Here is a 3,822-nt window from a genome sequence, read left to right as displayed (position 1 = left end):
ATTGTATATGACTATATATAACTTTATATACCTTTATAAGGTTATATATAGCTATATATAGCAGTATAAATAAGTTTTATACATGTACAGTTTTATATAATTATATTAACCTTTATAGAACATAATATTTATAAATTAGTGAACCAAAGTTACAAATAATAAAATAGAGCGAGTTCATATATTCGCTGGCTTTAATTGGAATAATGTGTTCTATTCGGATTCCAACAGCATCATGAACGAAAAATGATAGGTTACTATCGAAATAAAGGTCAATAAGTATAATAAGTATGTAAGCAAAGAAGGTATAATAAGGTAAATAGAGTTTACACGGAAAAAGAATTTCATCAAATTTACTATATGCCACATTACCAAAGAACTGTCTTTTGAATTTTAAAAAATTTACCATCATTTAAAAGAAAAAAAACAATTGTAGTCTTGAAAAATTAAAATATACCATAGCAATTTTCTTACGTTTTTTTGCTATTTCCGATGAAAAATTACAACGCATAAAGAAATTTTTACAGAAACCAAATTTAAAATAATCCAGCCTACATTGCAGCATAGCAAAAAATATTTTTTTTTTTTTTGCTTTGTATATTTATAAAATTTACTCTGCTGTTGTGGACAAAATTAAAATGATCCTCTGAAAATTTACAATGTCGCATAGTAATTTTAATAACTTAATAACATATTTAAAATTACAATGGGGCATAGCAAATTGATGACGGACTCAGAAATGTCAACTGCCCCCACTTTTTAGTCAACTGCGCAGGCGTGACTTTTGCTTGTTGATGTAAAGCAAATAAATTTTTGTATTCACATGCGTTATCGTGGCGCATCGGGTACTGCGTCGGGTTGGTAACCGAAAGGTATGGGGTTCAAGTCCTGAGCGTGGACAGTTTTTTATGTCTAAATTTTGCGTTTGACCATTTTAAAATACAGTTACATATACATTTATACAATTTTATATACCTTTATATAAAACTTTATACAATTGTATGAAGTTTTATATAGTTATATAAAGTTTTATACAACCTGTTATATATAGCTTTATAAATAAAGTGGCAATATAAAACCATATATAACTTTATACAACTTTATAAAATTTTATATAATTATATAAAGTTATATATAAATTTCGTTCCTCGGGTTATTAATTTGTCTTTTGAATTTCATTATTTTGAAAATTTTTAATAACAATATTTAATTCATGAGTATGTCCATCGTATATTTTGATGAGCTGCCAATCGAAATGTAAATAATTTCACGATTAAACAATACTTTTTGATCTTCATGATCAGCTCTGTAATCATAATAATAATAATAACTTGAGAATCGTCATTTTAATATCAATAACAAATTTAAACTTACAGTATATATTTAAATGCAATATTTTCTGGACAATTAGAACAAACATGATGTGTTGTTTATTTTGATTCAGCGTACTCATCAGCTGACAGAATGTGACAGCAACAACAATGGCACGAGTGACATCTAGAGTCTTTGAAGCCGGGAGCAATTTTAAAATTTCAGTCGGTAAAAATGGTATGTTTTATATCAATATGTCGATAATGATTAATATAGTAGAAACCTACAGCTCACATAAAAAAAATACATTTTAAGAAAAGTGAATATTAAAGATTTAGAGATCCTATAAAAACTGGCCCTTAGAAAAAGTATATTTTAAATAAAATGGCTACAAGTAATTATATCATATAAATTTATTGATCATTATAAATTAATTGTATCATAAATTTTATTTTAATAATTAAAATAATTAATAAATTTTATTTCTAATAAAAAAGTTGTTTTATAATAATGTTATTTTAAAATTTTATTTCGCGCCTTTGTCAACCATTTTATTTTAATCATCTACAAAAAATATCTTGACAGTTTTAAGTTTCTACTAGAAAATTTTATGACTTGTGAGGACGGCCAGAAAAAAGCATTTGAGAATCGAGCCCCTGAGTTCAAGTCGAGTAATGTCAATTATTTATCGTAAAAATATAGAATTCTTAATTGTATTTCATCAAGGGGTTTTACGAGTTTTTAAGTTGAAGAGTGAGTCAACATTTTCCCTCTGTTTTTCGTCTTGGTCGAAAAACTATGCTAGTGGCCACATGCCTTAAGGATTAGCATGGGCATGTTTAAAACATTATGTTTTATACATGCCTATCCCTGATCATACACTTCATAGTTCATGTTTTCATGTAGAAGATACGATACGTAAAAAAATTTTCTTAAAAACGTAAATAATTTATTTTGGTGTTTAGATTAAAATTTCAAAATCCGTATTTTAATTCTGCAAAATATGCAATGACAGTGTAAGGAAACATTTAATATAGAGAAATTTGAAAAACTACGGGTAAAACCGTGAAAAATAGTAACAATAGTAACTTGGTAAATTACCCCCGTATTTCTTATCTCTCGGTAACTTACGCCCGTATATTTACGTCAATTATACGGGTCACCCGTATAACGTGCCAATATCGACATCGTAATTTTTTTAGTTCCACGAATTCCGTAGCCGTTTGCCAAGAATATTTTAATTTATTTCGGCAAATGGCTAACGAATTAATGTAGCTAAAAAACTTATCTGGTAATCTACATTAATTCCTTAGCCATTTGCCAATAAATAAATTAAAATACTCACATTTCGTTATACTTGTTAAGCAACAATGTTTTCCTTAGTTTTTAAAATTGTTTAATAATGTTAAAATAACTGCGTACACTTTAATTGTTTAACGTTCGTTAATAATTAAGAAATCTCATAAAACACCAAGTGACAGCTTGCTTTTTTCATTTAATTAAATTAAATAAAATACAGTAAACATATATTTAATACTACTATATTGCGCATAGGGTATGATTTTGTGTATTCATATGGTGTAGACAATCTCTGTCGCCTCGAAAAAATTTTTTGCGCATGTTCGAATAATCCGTTCGGTTCACACGCATACACAATGAATTTGTGTGCGTTGCCGAATGTTTCCGAGCTCCTACTGAATAATAATTCGGACATGCGCAAAAGATTTTGTCGAGCAGTATGACTGCGACAGAGAGATTGTCTGCACCGTAATGAATCCGCACAGCCCACTTATGGGAAAGCATACGCCTTTCCAGCACCCGTATTCAGAGAATGTTCTCATTAGGGCGTTTTTTTCCGATGGTGTTTGTGAAGCTTTTCTATGTGAAATCTATATAAAAATTTTGTCAAGCGCCATCAGCGGAAAAAAAGCCCTAATGAGAACAATTTTGCCCCGTGAATACGGGTGCGGCAGTGTTGTAGGTAAGATATACCTTGGTAAGATACCATGTAAGATACTGTATCTTACATCATTGGTTTCATACATCGAGGTATCTTACACTGCGTTCCCAGCGCCACCTATGATTTTTTAGTGGAACCTTCATGCCACAATTTTTTTTTTATTCGATAAATACATGTCATTTATTTATTAAATAAATAAAAATCCCAAGAACAAGCAGTAGCTAAGGCAAAGATGGAGCTAAGGAATTACAGTTGCTGCAGTGGGTATAAGGAATTTTTTTAAGCAACTGTAATTCCTTAGCCACGCATTTTTCCTTAGCTACTGCTTTTCCTTGGACATTTTATTTATTTTATGAATAAAATACATGTAAATTTATTTTTAAAAATACAAATGTCCAAGATGAAGCAGTGAATAAGGTTGCCAAAGAATTATATTTTAAACCACATTATTTTTTTAAACATAATTCTTTGGCAACCTCAATTCCTTAGCTACATTTTTTCCTTAGCTACTGCTTTTCCTTGGACATTTTTATTTATTTTATGAATAAAATACA

Source organism: Aphidius gifuensis, linkage group LG3 (genome assembly GCF_014905175.1).
Source record: "Aphidius gifuensis isolate YNYX2018 linkage group LG3, ASM1490517v1, whole genome shotgun sequence".
In the NCBI taxonomy this organism is placed as follows: Eukaryota; Metazoa; Arthropoda; class Insecta; order Hymenoptera; family Braconidae; genus Aphidius; species Aphidius gifuensis.
The sequence above is the reverse complement of the archived record's forward strand: the minus strand, read 5'-3'. Positions refer to the sequence as shown.